The following is a 24,646-nucleotide window of genomic DNA, read 5'->3' on the forward strand; positions in this document are numbered from 1 at the left end:
CATTTATCTTCTGCTTTTATATCTAAGTTGATGATGATAACATATTTTGTCTGTTTTCATGTCCGCTAGACATGTACCTTCTGCTTTTTGATTATTATTGACATTTCATCTGCAAATGTTGTACCTGGCCCCATTCTGGGTCCCCAGTTCCTTTCCCCTCCCCCAACCAGCTCTCCTTCATGGAAGTAAGAAAACTGCCAGGTTTAGCCCAGCCTAGGGAAACTCCCTGACCTCTAAAATCAAAATGCGTATGGACCAATCACTGATTTTAGCCTCTGCAAGTTCCTACTTATGTAATTCCTAACCACTGGCCAGGTGGCTTGCCTTTAAAAGCTGGGGCTTTGCCCTGGCTCAGTACTATTCGATTTGGGGTAAAGCCCCGAGCAGTCACCTGGCGCCAATAGCCAATAAAGAGTCCACTTCTTCAGGTACAACACAAGAGCCAGCAGATTTTTGCGGTTAAGACTGTGAGCCTCAGTTCCCTAATTAACGGGAACAAGACAGGACAAAGGGAGGGGGAAAGGAAGGGGTGGTCTTTTGGGTACATAACCAGGCTTTGCATTTTGTATTTTGCCTCTCCTACTAGACTGCCTCTAGTATTGAGACTGCCCCTCTTACAAGAATAATTAAATAAATCCTTCCTGTTTCTACTTGAAGATATCTCTGCTTATTTTATTTTGGGCAAGGGTCATCTTGTCCCACACAGGCTGGACTAAATGACCTAGGATCACAGCTCTGGAACTAGGATTTGAAAGGTCATCCAGTCATGGAATAACACAATGGTCAAGTAAGAAGGGAACTCAATGGCCACAAGGAGCTCAACCCACATCCAAAATGGAAACAAGGAAACAGAATTTTAGGGTGGTAAGGTGATTATCATCTCAAGGTTCAAACCAATAGTTAGCAGAATCAGTACTTGGGTCTATGTTCTCTTACTCCTGAGTTAGTGATCTTTCAACTATCACCATATATTCTCCTCTAAGATCCCTTAGGAGCTCTAAGGAAAATGATTCTAATAGAATAGCTAGCATAACTTATTCATTATTCAAGCTGGATGGTTAACTGTTTTTCAATCTCTTTATATACTTTCCAGGCATGGGGTTATAGCCTATGTGCATGCACTTTGATGGGAACATACTCTGTACTTTATTACTTCAAAAAATCCATAGGGACTTTTTGTATCCTTCTTCCCTTCAAGACCCAGTTCAGGTACTATCTCTTCCAAGAAGTCTTCTATAATAACCCCAAGTAAAAGAAATTTTCTTATCTAGCTTTGTTTAAATTTATTTTTCCCTTTTTTACATTGTATTTTATATTACACTTATGTTTGTGTTCTTATTTCTTAATTCTCTGAAAGCAAGGAGTACAATATTTTCACTTTTTTATCTCCAATACCAAGCATGGTACCTCACACAGGCACTTAAATATTGACTGAATTACGTTCTCTCAGCAGTTGGTAGAAATCTTGCTCTTTTAATGGAGATGATGCTTTGGAAGCAGTTAAAAGTCAAAAACAAGTTCATGGAATTATTATCATGATCAGGGAGTAATGGTAAAAGAATGGAGAGTGAGGTAGCAAAATGGGTTCTCTTAAAGGCTTTTAAAGAAGCCTAAAGACAATTGTAAACAAAAACACTCCAAATCTGTTTTGAGAATCAATATATACATTCTCAAGGTGATCACAGTGAAAGACAATACTCATTTGTAAGTTCTGGCATTTTAAGAGGTCTCTTTAGGGACAAGGCAGTTTAAGAGGCCTCCACAGCCTACAGGAAGCAAAAATAAGATAATACTAAACACAAAAGTGGTTAGACTTTAACAATAACAATCACCATCATCTTTGTAATAAGCTTCAATCATTTAAAACAGCACTAAGTCTTTTGGGACAATCAGTATTATGAAGAGATTCAACCACTGAAATTCCATCTTTCTACTCAAGATAGTGCCATCTCACCTTATTTTCTGGAAAAAGTATCAGGTAGTTCTTTATATACCCTACCTTTTTACTTCCCCACAAGTAGAAGGGAACCTTGAGAAAAAGATATCTCTGGGATAGATCCCACAGGTTAAAATTCTAGAAGAAAGTCAGGTATGGGGCAGGGAGATTCTAAAGACACAATGAGAAACAAATATAATGAAGAGGAAAAAAAGGCACCAATGTGGATGGCACAAAGAATCCTCCAATCAGCTTTGGTTTATAAAAGGTATATATACTAAGGACTGTTGTTTTTCCTTCATTCTCGGGAAAGACCATGACATCAGGAAGATGATGCCATGACTTGCAAGTGAAGTGGATTTAAATGAGGGAGGGCTGTGCAAAGTCACCAGCCACTCTCCCCCTGATCCATCTGGGTCAAGTAGCAAGATATCCATCAGGATGATTGGAGAAGGCACTGGATGAAGCAGGAGAACTCAAGCACAAGTAACAGAGGACAATCAGAAAACCTTCCCAATTTCTCTACATAGTGATGTCAAAATTCACAATAAGTAGGTGAGTGGGAGATAAGCTCAGTATAACATGAGGCTATTCTAAAGGCATATTAAAGAAAAGAGTAGACTCAAGGGGCAGGCCTGCTGCTCAGGGTGGTTAGACAATGATAATGTATGACAGACAGAAAGCAGAGCTACTTCCTCATTGTTTATTTAGCCTGTTTTATCTGTCAAGAAGCAGTGACCTTTGGAAAGAAAAGGACAGAATTAAAAAAAAAAACTAACAGAGAGTTGAAATTCAAGATTCCAGAGATAAGAAGAACATATAGCTGTCTTCATTGAGTTCAAGGAGTTCAATTCACGGGGGTCTGATGAACTACACCCTAGAGTACAATAAGAGATGATGAATGTGATTAGTGGGCTCTAGTCAGTGATCTATGAAAGACTATGAAGAAGCAGACTGGAGAAGGAAAAACATTGTCCTGATTTTCACAAACAGGAAGAAAACGGAGCTACCAAAGCACAGGCAGGTGAGCTTAACCTTGATTGCTGGCAAAATCCTAGAATCTGAGAGCAAATTTCTAGAAAAAAAAAAGAGCAATGACAAAACCAACATGGCTTTATCAAGAACAGAGGGAAAACCAATGTCCTTTACCGTTCTGACAGGCTTACTAGACTGGAAGATCAGGGGAATGCTTGTAAGATACAATTTACCCTAGCCGTGTGACCTTGGGCAAGTTACTTAACCCCAATTGCCCTCCAAAAAGCAAAAAAGAGTGTCTCTGGGGAGGCTAGGTGGCACAGTGAGTAGAGCGCCGGCCCTGGGTCAGGAGGACCTGAGTTCGGATCTGGCCTCAGACACCACACACGCACGCACGCCGTAACCTTGGGCTAGTTACTTAACCCCAACTGCCCTCCAGAAAGCAAAAACAAAAAAAAAAAAAAACATACAATTTACCTAGATTTCTGCAAAGCATATGGTAAAGTCCCACCTTACTTTTGGGAGAAACACCGAAACCATATAGGTGAATTTGGAAATACTCAAATGGCCAGGTCAAAAGGAGTGGTCAATTACAGGTTGATATCTAATGGTACATTCCAAAGATCACTGTTTGGTTCTGTGATATTTAACTTTTTTTTTTAATTATCTGACCAAAGGCATTATCTGCCCGTGCTCATCACATCTGTGGCTAACACAAAGTGGTTGGCAACAGCTACACGCTGGATCAATGACTCAAAAGCCAAAAAGACTAAGAGACTGAAACACTTGACTGCAATCTAATAAGATGAAATAGAATGATAAGAATAAATGTGAAGTACTATATTTGGGTGTGGCTAAATGGCAGTTCATCTGGAAAAAAATCTGAGAGTTTGGATAAAATGCAAATGCAATCCTGAGCTACACTGAGAAAAGGCAGAACATCCAGAAAGGCAGGTGCTAGTCCAGCCTCACTCTGCCCTAATCACATCTCAAAGGGGAGTACTGTGTTCAGTTCTGAAGAACACATTTTAGAAAAAATGTTGATAAGATAGTGTGCAGAAATACCAATTTAGGATCTATGTAAGGAAAAGCTTCCCAAATCACTGGGTATATTCATAAGTAAAATTGGTCATCTTAGAAAGTCAGTTTTCTACCTACTTGAACTCCTCAAACAAAGGCTAGATAGATGACTCCTCTACAAATGCCCAACAAGCAGATTCCTGGATTCCAAACACCCCTACAAGTATTTGAACTTAAATCACAATGCTATTAATTATCATTTCCTTGATGTAAAAAATTCAGTGGTTCCCACTGACTATACCTCAGGACCTTCCTCCTCCCCAACCCACTTTGCAACATTCTCTCACACTACTTTCCTTCAACTATATTCAAATTGGCCCATTTACCTATCTCCAAACAGACATATATGCCCACACACAGACCTTCCCCTCCTTCAAACATTTCTTCATACTCCTCCCCCCTCCCTATAAGGAAATCCATGTTCTCCTCTAACAAAATCCTATCTGTAAAAGGCCAGCCCTAGACTCTCCCTATTCCTTTATGAAATCCTCCTAGACTATTCTAGCTGACAATGGTTATTCCTTTATCTGACCTTCTATCAGTATCTATACTAGTCTTGAGCAATCAGTGATGTAGTACCTTGTGACATCCCTATTTTTGTGTGTAGCAAAGGGAAAGGAAGAAAATAAGCATGTACACAACATCCACTAGGTGCCAGGCACCGTTCTAAGTGCTTTACAAATATCTTATTTCAGTGCTATTATTATCTCCTTTTTTACAACTGAAGATACTACGGCAGAGAGGCTAAGTGACTTGCCCGGGGTCCCACCATTATTAAGTGTCTAAGGCCACATCTGAACTCAGCTCTTCTTGATTCCAAGCCCAACACTCTTACCCACTACGCCACCTAGCTGTCTCTATTGATTATCTTACCATTGCAGGGTACTACAGAATCCCTGGAAGAAAAAGAAGATATGAGCTTGGGAAAGAAATCACAAGCCTGGCACAGAGGTATGAAATAGTACTAAAGAGGATTTCTACTCCTGAAACACTTGTTCTGCCAAAAACAAGAATGGAAAATAATTCCTTGACTTACCTAGAGGCAGCTAGGGGGCCCAGTGGATGTTGTACTGAGCCTGGAGCCAGGAAGATCCAAGTTCAAATCCAACCTCAAATCCAACCTCAGACCCTTACTAGCTGTGTGAAACTGGGCAAGTTTCTTACTCTCTGTCACAGTTTCCTCATCTGAAAAATGAGGGTAATGATAGCATCAGGCCTTGCAGGGTTCTTGTGAGGATCAAATGAGATAATAACTGTTAAGCACTTAACACAATGCCTAGCAAACTGTAAGTGCTGTTTAATTGTTAGCTATGAGTATTATTATTACCAATACTACAACTACTATCATCATTATTGCTATTGTTACTTACCTTAATGATAATTTCATCCTTTAAAAGATGGAGAAAAAAATAAGGGGGAATTCTAAAGTGGATCTGATTCTTACTAATAAGATCTGGCAACTGAGGTAGATATGATAAAAACCTTTGGATGAATTGATCATTCTAACCTACAACTTAAAATAAAAACTAACATCTTCCTAATACTTTAAAGTTGGCAAAGCACATTGCATTTATTGCCTCATTTGATCCTCATGGTAACCTTGTGAGATGGGTGCTATTATTATCCCAATTTGACAGATGAGAAAACTGAGACTGGGAGAAATTAAGTGATTTGCCCAAGGTTTACACAGCTAGTAAATCCTATCTGAGGCAGAATTTTAAATTAGGTCTCCTAATTCCCAGTACAAGCCTCTATCTACTAGTAGGAAAATTAGGCATAATCTAACATTCACCTTAAATTTTGGGAAAGCAAATTTCAAAGAGTTCAGAGTTAGTTTGGACCCTATGAACTAAAAATGGTTCAGCACTAGTCAGCGCAAAAGGAATATGAGATGCTGGAGAATGAAATTCTGAGAATGCAAAAGGAAACAATTCTGAGACAAGAAAAAAAAAATTATTTTTCTGAAGAAACCAATGTATATTAACAGAGAACTCATAGATCACCTTAAATTTTTTTCAAATATATGTACAGAAAGCAGAAGCAAGGCCTGGTAACAGAAGATGAATATAAGAACAAGCTCAGTTCTATAAAAAAAAAAAAAGTGTCAGAAATGTTGAAGGTCAGAAAGAGCTGAGGCTGGGGAGAAAAGCTAAAGACAACAAAAAAGACTTTTTTTTTTTTTTAAGTTATGCTAGGGGGGAAAAGGGAGAACCCAAAATGGGACAGGGCCTTTGTTAAGGGGGTGAATGGGACAATGATAACTGGCAAAATAAAGAAAGTAGAGCTCTTCAATTTTTATTTTGTTTCTTTTTTCTCTGCAAAGAAGAACAATCATTACCCTGAAAATGATAACACTGAAATGACTAACAGAGACTAGACAATAATATAACCAGATCAACTCAAAATCAACTGGACAGTCAGACTAAAAAAAGTAGCTGTTAATGATTCAATGGCAGTATGGCAGGGGGTCTCCAGTAGAGGAACCTATATTTGGCTATCAATGACCTGGATATCCAAAAGGCACAGATGGTATGCTCATCAAATCTGCAGATGACACACTGCTGGGTAAGACAGCTAACACAGTGGATGGCACTGGGCTGAATCTAGTAAGATGAAATTCAATAGAGATAAACAGAAAGTCTTGCACTTAGGTATAAAAGAATAGCTTCAAAACCGTAAGATGGAGGAAGCACAGATAACAAGCAGTTCTGAAACAGATCTGGAGGTTTTAGTGAACCACAAGCACACTCAAAATGAGTCTACAATGTGATGTGACATTTAAGGAGCTAATGCAGTCTTGGACTACATTAAGAAGGGCATGACTTCCAGGAATGGAGAGGTGACAGAGCCACTATATTCTGCCCTTGTTAGATCTCATGTGCAAAATTGTGTTCAGTTCTAGTATACCAAGTTCTGGTCTACCAAGCAGGACAGTGTAAGTTGGAGGGTATCCAGAAGAGAGTAACCAGAATAGTGAAGGGCCTTCATCATTAACTCATAACACAGAAGGACCAACTGAAGGAAATGACCATGGATAGGTAGTCTTGAGAAAAGAAGACTCAGGGGGGACAGGTTAGCTGTGTCCAACTATTTAAAGGGCTGTCAAAGGAATGAGCAAGACTTGCTCGCTTGACGCCAAAAGGAAGAACCAGCAGTGGTGAAGGGAAGTTACAAGGAGGCAAATTTAACTTTAATGCAAGGAAAAGCTTGCAACAATTAAGCTGGCCAAAACCTGCTTGTCTTAGGAAGTAGAGGGCTCCCCTTTCTTAGGGTCTTCAAATAAAGTCTGAATAAATAAAGGCCTGTCAAATATATTATTACAGGTAAGGCAGCTACTTGGCTCAGTGGATAGAGTTCAAATCTGACCTCAGACACTTACTAGCTGTGTGATCCTAGGCAAATCATTTAACCCTATTTATCTCAGTTTCCTAATCTGGAAAATGAGCTGGAAAAGGAAATGGCAAATTACTCCAGTATCTCTGCCAAGAAAACTTTAAATGGGATCATAAAGAGTCAAACATGACTGAAAATGACAGAACAGCTATGTCATTAGATAGCTACTGACGTCCATTCTAAATCTAAATTCTATGATTTAGTTACTTGCCCAGTGTGATACACCTAATGAAGTGAATGGCATGACTAAACAAGTTTTTAAGCAATTTCCACAAGTTAAAGAATTTAAAACTACAGAAATGGTAAATAAATGACAAATAAAGACCCTAAGATACCCCCAGAATAATAATTGAAAGGAATTTCAACATTGGATATGCAGAAATATGTGCAACAGCTTATGAACTCTCAACACTTGGTAATTCCTAACTCAAATTTCCTATTCTTAATTTACTCCAAAATGTGATCCTAGAACTAAAAGTTTACAGAAAATACTGTTGTTCAATCATGTCCAACCCTTCATGACCCCGTGGACCACAGCATCCTAATACTGTCCATGTGGCTTTCTTGACAAGGATACTGGAGTGGTTTGGCATTTCCTTACCCAGTGGATTAAGGCAAAAAGATGTTAAGAGATTTGCCTAGGGTCACATAGCTAGTTAGGTGTCTGAGGCCACATACGATTTGGGGGCTTCTTGACTCCAAGACCAGTGCTCGATCCACAAAGCCACCTAGTTATCTCCTTACAGACAATAGCATTTCAAAATGTTCAGGGCCATTTTTCTAATTTTCCCCATGGCAAAGTGCTGGACTGGGGTTTTTCTAGATATTTCTGGTTAAATGCTAAGAGAAAATAAAAAGAAAGAAGGGAGAAAGGATTCTAGACCTGCATCAAGTTAAATTTGGAAGGTAGGCTGCTTTTTCCAATACCTAGCTCAGAGCACTATGTAATATACAATCAATAAAGGCTACCAATTTTTTTACCTTGGTGGCAACACACCAACAAGCTTGACAAAAAAAGTAGCGAGATTAGTGAGCAGTCGATATCTGACTTCAGTATAGAAACATTGTATGAATTTTTAAGGCTTTTTGTTTCAAACAGAACCTAGCATGGGGCAGGAGAATAGTAGTAAATGAAGTGTAAAATGCTGATGTTCGTTACTATCTTGCCCCATGCACAGAAGCGTAACAAGTGCCATTAAGGAATCTGAAAGTGTCTTATTAAAAACTGCATTAACTTGAATATTCTCCTTCCTTTCTAAGCATGGAGTCATGAAATTTTTCACCAAAAGTCTTTTTTGAGGGAGAGAGGGAGGGGGAAGATTTATACTATTCTGCTTCTTCCCACTGGAAGTCAATTTTGTTACCATAGTAACCAGCTTTGATGTCACAGAACTGAATTCGGCTGTTCTCCCTTACAAAATAATGAGGCACAAAAATTATGTGTTTATAAATTTTAGGGAATTAAAAACCCAAACATCTTTGGCTTGTCATCAAAAGCAAATAAGTCTTTAAAAGTAGTGCTCATATTTTTCTCACCTGGGAGGGAAAAGGTCTAAAAACCATAAACTGTGAATATAAAAGAATCCTAAGAAATGAAAGGAGATAACCCAAAGAGCAATACAGACAGGTATAGTACAGGTGGAAAGGCTAGAATATGATACCAACATACAATTATAGAGAGAAACCTAAGAGTCGTCTGTAAGATAAACACGTAGAAAAGGAGGTAGGTTAATCAGGAAGCAAGAAGTAATGAAAACAGTTCATCAAAACACGTCTAATGTTCTACATGAAGGCCCTCAATACCAGAAAAGAGTGACAAAGGAGGGTAATAATCACAAGTTTTTAGACATTCTCAGAACAGACTACTGATACTTTAAATATTTGATATTTTAGATCCTTGTATTGTAAGTAACAAATACTACTGAAGAAATTCAACAAGATCAAAATCAATGTTGATATTTTTACTTTAAGTTAAACCAGAAGACAAAAAGAAGGTGCAAATCAATAAAAGAAATGGCTCACAAGCCTCTCAAGTAAGGCATTTTAAAGGAGTTGGCTTAATTGGTTTTATCACAAAATAGAGTGATACAATGGAAGGGCCATTGGGCTTGGAGTCAAAGGAGCTTTTTTCAAATGCAGATCAAGTCACTGTGTGACCTTGGGAAAGTTATCATTTCTTTGGGCCTATTTCTTCATCTGTAAAATAAAGAGTATTGGACTAGATGACTCCTAAGATTCTTTCCAGACTTAGATCTACTGCCATCCTGTAATTCTGCATTAAAAATCAATGACAAGTAACCAAGATTAAGAGGGAGGTGGGAAATTTGGAAAGAATCTTTACAACCTATGTTTACAGCTTATGTCTATGACAAAGGACTCATTTCTAAAATATACAGAGAATTGAGTCAAATTTATAAGAATACAAATCATTCCCCAATTGATAAATGGTCAAAGGATATGAACAGGCAGTTTTTAGAGAAAAAAATTAAAGCTATCTATAAGCACATGAGGAAATGCTCAAATTCACTATTGATTAGAGAAATGCAAATCAAAACAACTCTGAGGTACCACATCTCACCAGTCAGATTGGCTAAGATGACAAAACAGGAAAATGACAAATGCTGGAGAGGATGTGGGCAAATTGGAACACTAATGCATTGCTGGTGGAGTTGTGAACTGATCCAGCCTTTCTGGAGAGCAATCTGGAATTATGCCCAAGGGGCTATAAATACTTTCATACTCTTTGATCCAGCAATACCACTCCCAGGATTATATCCCAAAGAGATCATAGAAATGGGAGAAAGACCCATATGTACAAAAATGTTTATAGCAGCTCTTTTTGTGGTAGCAAAGAATTGGAAATTAAAAGGGTGCCCATCAATTGGGGAATGGCTGAACAAGTTATGGTATATGCATGTTATGGAATACTATTGTGCTATAAGAAACAAGGAGCAGACGGTCTTCATATTCACCTGGAGAGGCTTATACAAACTGATGTTGAGTGAGAAGAGCAGAACCAGGAGAAATTTGTGCACAATTACAGACACAACGTATGTGTGATGACCAACTTTGATAGACTGGACTCTTCTCAGCAATGCAGTGATATAAGTCAATCCCAAAAGATTCATGATGGAGAAAAATATGTGCATCCAGAGAAAGAACTAGAAAGAACTAGGTTTATATCCAGGTGGAAGCAAAATACCTGATCTTTTTCCTTCTCTTATTTGGTTTTATGTCTTCTTTACCATTTTTCATTCCATCTAATACAATCCGTCTTTATAACCTGACTAATGTATAATGTGAAAGTATTTACAGATCCTATACTTGACTATATGCCGCCATGGGGGGGGGGGGGGGGGCCCAGGGGGACAAAATGTGAAACTCAAGGAATTGTGGAATTGAATCCTGTAAACTAAAAGGAAACAAACAAATTAATTTAAAAAATAAATAAATGACAAGCATTTCATAAGATGCTCATCTTATACCACAGTGCTCAAGATAAGCATTTATTTTTAAAAAATAATTAACAAAATTTCAATTTATGCGACATCAGCTGTAGAAAAGGTGAGGGTAAAAACAATCTACAAACTTAGTAAGAACCTCTCCCCAATCAAATAAACAGATAGATACATTTTAAATTCAACATGTCTAAAACTGAACCCATTATCTTTTCTCAAACCCTCCCCACTTCTTTCCTAACTTCTCTATTATTTGGATCAAGGATACTACTATACCATGCTCCCAGTCACCCAGGCTTACAACCTTATATGTCATCAACTCCTCACTCTCTCACCCTAGTATCCAAACAGCTGCCAAGTCCTGTCATTTCAGCCTTGGTAATATATCCCTCATATAAGCCCCCTCCTCTCCTCTGACACCTCCACCACATTGTTGTGGCCCCTCAACACCTCATTCCTGTACAGAAGTAGTCTTCTAGCTGGTCTTTTGTGCCCCAAGGCCTCTGAAATCTATTCTCCCCTCAGTTGTCAAACAGATCCTCCCCACCCTCCAATTCAATAACCTCCAGTGGCTCCTTACTTCCTCCAGAATCAAGTAGAAACCTCTGTTTTGCCTTTAAAATCCTTCATAACCTGGCTCCTTCCTTCCCAGTCTTCTGACACCTCACTCCCTTCCACATACTCTACCACCCCCTGACCCAGGGCTTCTCACCCTTCCTGGAACACACTACTCCATCTCCTGAATGAGTATTTTCACTGGATGTCCATACCCGGAATGTTCTCCCTCCTCATCTCTATTTCCTGACTTCCTTGGCTGCCTTCAGGTCCCAGCTCAAATCCAACCTTCTAAAAGAAACTTTTCCATATACCCATTAATGGTAATACCTTTCCTCTGTCGATTAGTTCCAATGTATCCTGTATATTTCTTGTTTAAAATGTAGTTGCCTGCATGATATCTCCTCTATTACACTGTGCACTCCTTAAGAACAGGGGCTATTTTTTTTGCCTATCACCAGTACTTATAAGGCACAGTGATTGGCATATAGTAAGGACTTAATCTGATCCTTGGTGATTTCAATGCAAAAGTAAGCAAAGAAGACAGAAGTAAGTGACTGTTGGAAAATTGGATTCAGGAGTACAAAATGAGATGCTGATAGTTTGTAGACTCCATAAACATTTTTCATAATTCATAAGTATTTCAAGAAAAAATCTGGAAAGCACTGGACATTGTGAGGACTCGACATCATCACCAAAAATAAATAATAAAGGAAAAGAAAAGAAAAAAAGAACCACTCCATATTGACAACAAATTATTGATTAATAACACAAGTCATTCTATGAATTAGATGAGTACAAACATCACTTAACATAGAATCAATGCCAAAATTGAGTAAAGAGAAAAAAGAAAAAGATCATCATGCAAGTGCCCCAATCTCACTTAAATCATTAACAATGAAAAACGGTAAATGGATGAGAAAGGATGAGAAAAACAACTATAATTGTTCCTAGAGAAATCTAACCCATGTACATCAATGGCCATAAGAGAGACCAAAAAGGCTACAAACCAGTATAGTCAGCAAACATCTGATCTCTCTGCCAATTGCTAAGATATAGAAGCCAAGAGCAACACCTACACAGAACACAAAATAAATTGTAAAATCTCATATATTAGGATGGAAGATTATGAACTCTACAGTATCATAAAAGTGAGTAGAAGTAGAAGGAAAAATAAATGTAAAGAAAGCTTGGCAAGTGTCAAGATACTAGGAGACAGCCTATATTCCAGAGCTAAGCCCAGTAAGCAAGCTGTGCCTAGAGCTTGGCGTAACAACAATACTTTGCGCTCACCCTCTGGATGATCTCACGCTCTGGCAAAATCAAATAACTGTAGTATGGTTTTGACCTGCACCAGCCGTTCTCTGAGCTCTGACAAGTTCTAGTCATGAATACCCCCTATGAATCAAACTTGTCTCACTGTTGCTGTTACCCCTCACTGTCAGGGCAACAGCTCTGCTCCACCAATGGTGTTAAGTACTGAGATTTACTATTTCCAGTCCCGCTCCCTAACCCTAGCATTTGTCCCTAGATTTCCTCCCTGACTCTCCTGTCGTGGCCTGCTCTGCTCAACTCCAGCCATCCACAGTAAGAGGCCAGGTCAGCCTGATTGACACAAGAAACCCAATTTAAGCAAAATCATCCCATTATTGTTCCAAATACTCAGGATTGCAACCTTGAAATCACCCCCAATTCTTCACCCTCTTCTCATCTCCATAACCCTAACTGTCAAATCACATTGATTCTATGTCCACATCTCTAACATCAGCCACCATCCTAACTCTGGTTCCCACCACAGGTCACCAGGATTTACTTTAATAGCCTCTTCAGTGATGTCCTTACTTGCAGACCCTCCCATCTCCAATCCTCCCCAACACAGTTGCCAAAGTGATATTCCTAAAGCGCAGGTCTGTCATCTCTCAGCTAAAAAACCTGCAGTGGCTCCCTGTTGTACCTAGCATAGAATACAAACTCATTTGGCATTCAAAGTCCTTCAAAAGGAGAGCTCTAATGTGGCCATCCAGACTCCTTTCACAATACTCCCTTTTGTATGGTCTAGATTCCAGGCAAAATGGCTCAACTTACTATTCTCTAACACAACTCCCCTACCACTGCCTCACTCACTGTGACTCTGCATGGAATGCTCACCCTTGTCCTCTTCAAATTCCTAAGGCTCATCAAAGCTCAACTCAAGCACCACTTCCAAGAGGATGACCCTAATTCCAACCCCCGCCTCAATGTATTGCATATAACCATCTGTATACATGCTGCTTCTACCAAGTAAAATGCAAGCTCCTTCAGGGCTTGATTTGTTAGGGTTTTGCTCTATTGAGTAGGCACCTAATAAATGCTTGTTGTACTGAACTGAAAGCAATTACAATCTATTTTGCCTCCTTCTAATATGCCCATGTCTTCCCCATCCTAAAAAAATAAAAAACAAACCACTTACTAGATCCAACCATCTCTGCTAGCTATGGTCTTATATCTCCCCCTTTGTGTGGCTAACCTCCTTAAGAAGACACTTAAAATCAGTGCCTCCCTTTCCTTTCCTCCCTTTTAAATACTCTGCAACCTGGTTTCTGACTTTATGAATCAACTGAAATTGTTGTCTCCAAAGTTAGCAATAATCTTTTAATTTAAGGCCAAATCTAATGGCTTTTTCTCAACCCTAATCCTTCTTGATTTTTCTACAGCTTTTAACACACACCCTCTTTTCCCTGATATTCTCTTCTCTCTAGGTTTCCATGACACTCTTCTCTCTTGGTTTTCTTACCTTTCTCAATTTCTTTTGCTGGATAGATCAAGCCCTATTAACCATGGCTGCTAGGGCTCTGTCTTGGGCTCTCTTCTATTCTGTCTTATTTTGCCTGGTGATCTCATCAGCTTCCGTGGATTCAATTGTCACTTCCATCCAAACGACTTAGAGATCTATTTATCCAAGCCCTCTCCAAGTCTCTAATCACACATCACCAACTGCCTATTGAGCATCTCAAACTGGTGTAACAAACATCAACATTTCCAAAGCAGAGCTCATGATCCTTCTCCCAAAACTTGCCCTCTGTCAAAAGCCTCTGCATCTACTGATATAATCGTATAATTTATAGTTTTTGTTATTGTCTTGTGTTTATAGTTATCCTGATATCAGACCATCCCTACATTTGTTTGTAATTCCTACCTGATCAAAGTGAATACTCTTTTGAATATATTGGTGAGGCTGTTTTGTTAACATTTTATTCAATATTTTTGCATCTTTATTCATTTGTGATATTGGCCTATAGTTTCCACAACCTCTACTTCCAGAGTTGTCACATCTATTTCAGACAAACCTTTTGTCAAAAAGGTCCTTGTACCTTTATGCTACTGTGCTTCCCACTCCCTGGAACTAGTATATTTCTACCCATATATATGTGTGTGTGTATATATATATATATATATATATATATATATATTCTACCCACTCTTAGGGATCCCAGTTCAAATGCCAAATTTACCCCAAAATCTTCCTTCATTCTAAGGTCATCTCACTTTCCCCAATATGAAACAATCTTCCTCCCCTTTACTCCTAAACCACTTTCAATACTTAGGACTTACATGTGAATAACCACTATATACAAGTCAATGTGCCATCTCTACTAGTAGATCATTATGGCTGTGATTAGTAGGTTTATCCCCCTCAATGGCTAGTACAGTATTCTTTAAGGAAATAAATGTCTGCTGAATAACAACACTTTCAAATTTATGTACCTGCTCTACAGACATCATATTAACAAACAGACATAAATCAAATGAATAGAAATGAAAGTAAAGACCGAAGGTCAAATTAGATTAGGGTTTCCAGAGCAAATCTCAAAAAAAGCATCTACCAAGACTCTGGAAAAAGATGCCAATTTCCATTTTGCCACATCTTCCCACCCCCAGATAACTTGATATAGCAGCAGTTAAAGAAATCATATGCTCATCCCCCAAGCTTGGCTTGAAACGTCAGACAAAATTCCTACTAGGACAGTAAAGAGCTTTAAAAAGAAAGGAGCAATGCCAAAGATGAAGACAAATATGTATCCTTTTAAGCATCAAGCTAAAAAAAAAAAAAGTAATTCCAGTTTTAAAAAGCAGCAGAAGAAAGCAACAGCTAGCTTCTCCACATGGCCTGCCTGCCCTTCTTTCTTCCCTATACTGATTTGGAGATTTGGGAGTATACATCTAATTTTCAAGTGTTAAAAACATGCCAAGGAAGCAATACAAAGGTCAGATCTCCAATCACAGTAAAGCTGAAAATTGAGGCAGAAATCTAGATTATTCAGATGAGAATTTTCCCTAAATTATCCAGAAACATATCCTGAACTCATTATAAAAAATATCACTCTATTATAATAATTTCTCAATTATCTGGGTAGAGAATTACATCACTATACTGTATCAAAAATACCTACTCAACAAACATTCATTTTGTACAAAGTCCCTTGCAATTCCTTTAAGAAAACAAAAAGTTTAAGTAAAAAGAGTACACCTTCAATGCATGATTTATTCCATCTGTGTGAGGCCAGGCTGAAACCTTTCTAGCCATCTCTCAGAGAGTTGCTACAGATAAAACATTCATTACACAGAAAGCTCGCTGGGGTGGAGTCTCTCCAACTTAGCTAAGTTTCTCCTAAGGGGAAGACGATCTCTTTTCATTTTGGTCATACTTTCCAGCTTTGTAAGTCAGAGTTTACATTATGCCAATATAGACTTCAAAAAGCCATGTCTATATCTCCACACCACAATAAGTTATCAAAGTAGAATTTCTATAGAGAAAAGCATAGCATACATCTTTAAAGATTCCTTTTAAATTATCATAAATCCTTAGAAAGAAGAGATCACTATTTGTCTCTTATAAAAGCCTAGCATGGTACTATATGTGTAATAAGGGTACATATACTGTATGGTTCCCCATTTAAGGTTGCTGCATCCCCTCTCCAAATCTCAGACTTTGGTACCTTCCTCTGGCTTCCTCATTGCACCTAGTTACTGCCTGACACTCATTTGGCATATAATACAAAGCAATATGTTATCCTCATGTATACATAGCTTATCTCAAATATAAAGTTCAAGATCGTCGAGGATGACAACCTATCTTATACCTTTCACAGTCAACTAACACAGGTCTGTACATTGCAAGTATTCCTAAGAAAAAGGAGAAGGCAATTTCTAGTAACAGGTCTTAGGAAAGAAGTGGGGTTCCAAGGAATATTAAAAGTATTCCCATCAGATATGAAACAGATATGAACAGTTTGCAGCATGATTGCAAGCTATTAAGAAACATGAAGAAAAAAAGTTCCTGCAAGTTAAAATAACTCTGAAGTTTTCACCTCATAGCCATCAAACTGGCAAAGATGGGAAAAAAAAAAGGAAAAAGGTTGTAGGGAAAACACAAGCACAATGAAATACTACTGGATGGATTACAAATTAGTCTAACCATTCTAGGAATCAATTTGCAATTATGTGACAAAAGTCAATAAGGTGTTTTATACTGGGTCAGCAATTCCACCATTGGGCTTATTCCCCAAAGCAATCAAAGAAAGAAAATGGGCCCCTATGTACACCAAAATACTTTTAAAGGATTATTTTTTTGTGGTAGCAAAAAACTAAAAACCAAGTGGGTGTCCATCTATTGGGGAATGGTTGGACAAAGTACGGTATATGAATGTAATGAGTTCAAAGAAACATGAGGAGACTTGCATGTTGCATGAACTAATTCTTAATTAAGGTTAAGTAGGACCAAGAGAATATACCCAAACACATAAAATGTCAAGACTACAAGCACTAAAAGAAGGCTGAACTCTTTGAGACCATATAAAATGATCTAGAAAATATAATCGTCCTAAAAAATATAAGGAAACACATATCCCTCCTTCCAATAAAGAAGTGGAAGACCATGCATACAAAATGCATATTGTCAGACCCAATCATGTTTTCACTTAACTGTTTCTCTTTGTTAAAAGGAAGGTTGGGGGGGGGGGGGAGTGTTAAAATACAGTGAAATGACTGACATAAAAACAAAAGGCAACAATAAAACTTTTTTTCAAAATAAACACTTTGGAATGGAAAAAACTGCATTCTAACTCAATGATCCTCTGACTCTTCCCTTAAAGCACACCAGTTTATGAAGTCTAGATATAAGCCACAGCCCCAACAAGTTCAGCTATGATGTAATAGAAAGAGCACAGAACATGGAATGAAGAGATTTGGATTCCTGTCACGGTTCTGTAACTTACAGGTCATATGCCTTTAAATAAATCTAAACTTCTCTGAATCTACATCTCTGTTTAAAATGAGGATTCTACTTCACAGGGTTGTTGGGAGGCTCAAGTGACAATTTAATATTTTATAAACCATCAAATGTGTACACTTAGTTATTAGTTAGAGTAATAAATAACAACATGACAGGAAGCTATACTAAGCCTTCAAAGACCATAGACATCAATACAAATAATGAATATATGAACAAGGATTGTAGGATGAAATGAACTGTAAACATAAAAAGTATGTGACATTTCCTGGTTGTACGGTATATTTTTCTACTGAACAACCTGCCATTTTATGAGATGTGGCTGCAGTTTTTTTTTGTGCTAACAGTCTCTCAGTTCTCAATAAAAATTTTTCTACAGTATGGTTCATATTGTCACATCTATTTAAAAATGAAAGAAGTGCTAATAAAAGGCAACAATTTTTTTGAAAACCTCTGACTAACAACTGTTTTCAAAAGACTATTTCCTTTAGAAGGGTGTTATAATTTCTCTTCATGGCTCAAGACTACATATTTCACTCAGAGGAAAAAAAACAAAACAAACATCAGTTGTATAGACCTCTCATAAACCTGGTCATGCAAAATACTATGTTAGTAATTTCTCTTCCACAATTTTCTCTGCAGGAGGGAGAGTAAAAGTAAAGGAGATTCAGCTCTAAAAAGACATGGAAAGTCAACTCTTCCAAGTTTAAAAGCTGATTTTAGTTGCCTTGAGCAATTTAGAATTCCAGCCATCACACAGCAGTGAACACTTCAGATGATTAAACGACCAAGGCCGTATATTCCCTTCCCTAAAAGTACATTTCCAGTCAGTTTTAAGGGTGTGTGAAGTGTTCAAGGAAGACTGGCACCTCTGGCATGAGGGCTTGCTGAGCCCTTTTCAGGGTTATTCATCTACCTGTAGTGGCCATCTAGAACTCAACTCTTTAACTACGGCTCTGAAAAGCTATGGTATGCTCAGCAGTCACATTGCAGTCACCTGTCTCAACAGACAGGTTGACCCAGGTTGAGGGTAACCAACAGGACACAAATCCCTAAGTAAGTAGGGGGTGTCTACTCAAGTGTATGAAGATTCCCCCACCGTGGAATGGGCAGACGAGAACAATTTGTTCCAGCAGCCACGTAGGCAGCTGCAGCAGGTGTTAAGGAGCTCTAAGAGCGTAGTCAGACACTGAAGACGCCAAGGTCATTCACTGTATCCCAGGGCCATCCCCGATAATCTTGACTTTTGTCTTACCACCACCGGACTTCAATGACTGAAAAAGTGAGGCTGACATTGCACAACTGTTTTACTTAAATACGATTCATTCACCAGGCAAGACATCATCTCAAGATGTCATCGATCCTCTTCAAAAATGAAGGACACAACAATTACAACATTTCCAGTCAATATTGAGTACATATGTACAGCTCCTAAAAGGTATTTTTGAAAAGCCAATTTAGAATTAAATGAGCAATTATTCCTGTAAACTGCTATAATCTCAAATCAACTATTATCAAATCAAGTAGACATTTTAGAATGCTGTATCCCTTACATTACAATCAAATGACCAATTACTTAAACTAAGCACTTGGTTCAAATATTTTATTATTGTCCCTATTAGTGTATTTTAAAGTCTTTCAAATCACTGCTTTTATAATATTTACTTCTTAAATTATTACATAGGTTTGTATTCATAGCAGCAGTAGCATATTCTTAAAATGATATTTTTTTGTCTTATAAGTATGACATTAAATTTTTTAAGTGGAAAGAGCCTACTTCTTCCCTGGTCATATTATGTAGAGAACCTTAGTTAATTCTAGGCATCACATTTTAGGAAGGGTATTATAATGGCTCCTTGTCATGTCTCCTCATTAGTGAGGTACAGAACAAAATTCCATAGCTTGTACCACTACCATCCAGAAACTAAGACAAAGGAAAACCCTAAAAGTTATTGTGTAAACACACTCCTATATGCCTTTTGCATGAAATTACTTCAAATATCAAAAATGCCTATATTAGAATAGCATATTTTGTTTTAATACCCTTCTTGTTAAATGCTTTAAGAGAGCTTCTGTCTTTCCTGAGCTGAGGTCTCCAATCCAAATTTTTAAATAATGGCTACATGTGGAAAAGCCTACTTCCCCCTCCCAAGAATAATAACTCTATAGATAACCACCATCTGGCCTAGGAGAGCCTCTCAACTCCAGACCACTGAGCAACATTTCTAAACCTGAGACCAGATGCTCTTTTAGTCAATTATGTTAAGAGTCTAATACTATGACTCAGATTGAGTAGCAAAGAAGCAGATAACCGCAAAATACAAGCTAGGCCAGCTCATGTGCATGCCTACATGAGCATCAGTGTTCACCCATATGAAGACCTATCTCAGGCCTAAGTGTAATATCAAAGATGTTGTATTCCAGCACCCTTCTCTATCATCATGGAACCTGGTTGGTGGTGCTATGTTTCTCATTAACCTCCTAGATATCTAAGCTTTGCTCATTGGCTTTCTTTTTGCTTTTCTGGCAGGCTGTCCAACTCACAGCTAACTATTTAGAAAGCATTTTCTACAAATCAGTGAGGAAAGGACAGGGGAAAATTAGCACCTTAAGTCCAAAACAGTCATTAATAACCTGGAAGCATCCTGAAGAAAGAAATTAAGATAGTGAAAGACCTCAAGATCATTCCATAAAAGCCAGCTCTAAACCAATGATCCCATGTTTAGCCTAGAAAAGAGAAGGCTTAAGGACAAGAAAGCTGTCAACCAACAAATATTTGTTAGGCCTATGTAGCAGGAAACATGATGCAATGAAAAATGAAAGCATTCTTGCCCTCAAAGACCTTAAGGGGGGTGGGGGTGGGAGAGAAGAGACACATACATATCTAAGTATATACAATAGCTAAAATTTTTTATGGAGAAGGTAATAGCAACTGAGGAGATCAAAAAAGGTTTCATGTAAAAGACGGGACTTTGCCTGACCCTTAAAAGAGACTTGGGACTCTAAGATTAGAAGATGGGCCTTAGACTGTGGGGTGTGTGAAAGGAAGTGATGGACACAGCTGGAAAGATAGGTTGGAGCCAAATGTTTGTTCCCAGAAGTCATCACTCTCTGTGATTTCTAGGAGTGCCATGGTCAGACCTGTGCTTTGGGAAAATCACTTGGGCAGCTGGGGGGTGGATGGGGGGGAGGCTGGAATTCTTTGGAAAAGGAAGAGATCTGAGGCCACATTCAAGTATTTTAACGACTGTCACGTGAAAGAGATTACCCCTGTTCTGCTGGTCTCAGAGAGCTTAACTAGGAGCAGTGAGAAGAGGCAGACAATTTTCTTCTTTTTTTTTTTTTAATTTAATTAATTTATTTTTAGTTTTCAACATTCACTTCCATATGCTTTTGAGTTGTAAATTTTCTCCCCCTCCTTCTCCTTCCTCCTCCCCAAGACGATGAGCAATATAATACAGGCTCTACTTATACATTCATATTAAACATATTTTCACATGAGTCCATGATGTAAAGAAGCAGAACTAATGGGAGGAACCACAAGAAAGAAGAAACAAAGTAACAAGAGAAAAAGAAGGCAAATAGTATGCTTCCATCTGTATTCAGACTCCAAAGTTCTTTCTCTGGATGTGGACAGCATTTTCCATTATGAGTTTTTTGGAGTTGTTTTAGATCCTTGCATTGCTGAGAAGAGCTAAGTCTATCAAAGTCAGTCTTTGAACCATGTGGCTGTTACTGTGTACAATGTTCTCCTGGTTCTGCTCATTTCACTCAGAGTCAGTTCATATAATTATTTCCAGGTTTTTCTGAAGTCCGCCTGCTCATCATCTCTTACAGTACCATAGTATTCCATTTCTTTCATATACCATAACTTGTTCAGGCACTCCCCAATTGATGGGCATTCCCCTCAATTTCCAATTCTTGGTCACTACAAAAAGAGTTACTGTATTTTTGTACATGTGGGTCCTTTTCCAATTTTTATGATCTTTGGGATATAGACCTAGAAGCTGTATTGCTGGCTCAAAGGGTATACACAGCTTTATATCCCTTTGGGCATAGTTCCAAATTGCTCTCCACAATGGTTGGATCAGTTCACCGCCAACAATGCATTAGGTGTTCCTGTTTTCCCACATCTCCAACATTTATTATTTTCCTTTTCTGTCATATTAGCCAATCTGACAGGTGTGATGTGGTACCTCAGAGTTGTTTTAATTTGCATTTCTCTAAGCAATAGTGATTTAGAGAGTTTTTTTCATATGACTAAAGATAGCTTTAATTTTTTCATCAGGAAACTGCCTGTTCATATCCTTTGACCATTATCAATTGGGGAATGACTTATATTCTTATAAATTTGACTCAATTCCCTAATATATTTTAGAAATGAGGCCTTTTATCAGAAAAACTGGCTGCAAAAGTTGTTTCCTAGCTTTCTGTTTCCCTTCTAATTTTGCTTGCGCTGGCTTTATGCAAAAACTTTTCAATTTAATGTAATCAAAATCACCCACTTTGCATTTCATAATGTTCTCTATCTCTTGTTCGGTCATAAATTCTTCCCTTCTCCGTCAATCTGACAGGTAAACGATTCCTTGCTCTCCTAGTTTGCTTAGCAGCACTCTTTATATCTAAATCATGTACCCATTTTGACTTTATCTTGGTATACAGTGTCTTAGTCTACACCTAGTTTCTGCCCTACTATTTTCCAGTTTTCCCAGCAGTTTTTGTTAAATAGTGAGGTCTTATCCCAGATGCTGGGAGTCACTGGATTTATCAAACAGGAGATTACTATAGTCATTGACTACTGTGTCTTACATATCTAACCTATTTCACTGATCCACCACTTTATCTCTTAGCTAACATCAAGTATTTTTGACGACTGCTGCTTTATAATACAATTTAGGATCTGTTACAGCTAGGTCATGTTCACTTGCATTTCTTTTCATTAATTCCCTTGGCATTCTGGATATTTTGTTTTTCCAGATGAATTTTGTTACTGTTTTTACTAGCTCTATAAAATAAGTTTTTGGTAGTTTCATTGGTATGGCACTGAATTAAGTAAATTAAGTTACGTAGAATTGTCTTTTTTATTCTATTAGCTCAGCATACCCATGAGCAACTGATACTTTCCCAATTATTTAGATCCAACTTTGTGTGAAAAGTGTTTTGTAATTGTGTTTACATAGTTTCTGTGTTTTGGCAGGTAGACTCCCAAATATTTTATAATGTCTACGGTAACTTTAAATGGAATTGCTCTTTCTATCTCTTGCTGTTGGGCTTTTTAATGTCAATGATTTATGTGGGTTTATTTTATATCCCAACTTACTTCTTAAAATAGCTGTCTCCCAAATAAAATTAGTTACAAAAAGAGGCAGAAAACTACCACTTCACTAGAGATGATCAAGCAAAAGCTTGATCCTAGGTGAAAAAACTCCAGCTACCAGAGTTTTCTGGTATTACAGGTTCTTTGGGACCCAAGAGGTGAAGCCCAGGATTACAAAGCATATGTGCCTGAAGTAGGACCTGTGTGCAGCCTTCCTAGCTTTGAGGATGACTTTCTATCCACCATGCCACACTACCTCAATCCTTATGTAACATAAGTTGGACAAAATAGTTTCTGTGGTTTCTTCTCTCAGGTTTTATCTCTTCAAGGTGGACAAGTCTAACCAAAGCCATCACTAAGAACAAAAAAAATTTTTGGTTAAGATTTTAGAGTCTTTTAGTCCAATCCCCTAATAAGGAACTAAGGCCCAGAATCAGTAAGTCAAAAAGTATTTAAGTGTTTACTATGTGCTAGGCACTGAATATAAGAAAAGGCAAAAATGATCTCTGTGGTGAGCTTCTCAAGGAGCTCACAACTCTAATGGGAGAGATAACATGCACATAATAGGTAATTCAATAGAAATACATAGTAAATGAAGATAATATGGGGGGCGGGGGCAGCTAGGTGATGAAGTGAATAGAGCACTGGCCCTGGAGTCAGGGAGACCTGAGTTCAAATCTGGCCTCAGACGCTTGATACACTTACTAGCTGTGACTTGGGGCAAGTCACTTAACTCCAACTGCCCTCCAAAAAGCAAGAAAAAAAAAAGATAATATGAGAGGGGAAAGGACTAGCACTTGGGAGATGAAGAAAGGGAGGGAGGGAAAGAGGGAAGAAAAAAGTAGAACTGAGCCAAGTCTTGAAAGAAGTCAAGAAGTAAATGGTGGTGAAGGGGTACCAAAGTATTCCAGTCTAGGGGACAGTCAATGTAAAGGCACAGATAGAAGGGGGGGGAGGGGGCAAAATCAAGTACACAAGTGTAAATATATCATAAAGTGAATGGAAGGCAGAAAGGTCTAAGAAGTCTGGAAAAGTAGGAAGGGACCAAGTTTTGAAGACCTTTAAATAGCAAACCAAGAAGTTCTAGAGCTCACATGGTCACAGCTAACCATTAGAAAAATCACTCTGGGGGTGGCCAGGTAGCACAGCAAGTAAGAGCACCGGCTCCGATCGAATCCCAAGCTCAGACACTTAGCACCCACCCAGAAACACCTGGCCGTGTAACCTTGAGAGCAAGTTAATTGCTTAGGGGCGGCCAGGTGGCTCAGCGAGTAAGAGTACCGGCTCCAGTGTTGGGACGACCTGGAGATTGAATCCTGGGCTCAGACACTCAGCACCACACCCAGAAATAACTGGCCGTGTAACCTTGAGCAAGTTACTTAACCCTGATTGCTTAAAAATAAAAAAAGAAAAAAAAGATTAAAAAAAAAAAAGAAAAATCACTCTGGCAGCTTATGTGGAAAATGGATTGGAGTGGGAAAACCTGAAGCAGGGAGACCAGTTAGGAGGCTGCTGAAACAACCCAAGCCAGCGATAATAAGGGTGTGCACTAGGGCAATGGCTATGTGAACAGACGATATGGTACACAAGAGGGATACTGTGAAAATAGAAATAAAATTTGACAATATATTGAATATGTGGGTTAAGTCAGAGTAAGGAGTTGA

General features: G+C 38.3%; 1 protein-coding gene across 5 annotated transcripts in view; it reads right to left on the reverse strand.

Moving 5' to 3' along the window:
• The window catches only part of ATL2 (atlastin GTPase 2), a 91,426-nt gene that overhangs the window by 44,735 nt on the left and 22,045 nt on the right, over nucleotides 1–24,646 (reverse strand). Inside the window, exon 2 of one of the 5 annotated variants that reach the window (XM_069108598.1) lies at nucleotides 5,028–5,176. The exons of the other annotated variants lie outside the window; for them this stretch is intronic. The gene's annotated coding sequence lies outside the window, so the exon portion shown is untranslated. The remainder of the gene's footprint in view (nucleotides 1–5,027; nucleotides 5,177–24,646) is intronic. 5 annotated transcript variants of the gene reach the window in all.

This window comes from Petaurus breviceps, unplaced genomic scaffold, assembly GCF_028583685.1.
Source record: "Petaurus breviceps papuanus isolate PSGF00001 unplaced genomic scaffold, PetGlider_PUasm1.0 90407, whole genome shotgun sequence".
NCBI lineage: Eukaryota > Metazoa > Chordata > Mammalia > Diprotodontia > Petauridae > Petaurus > Petaurus breviceps.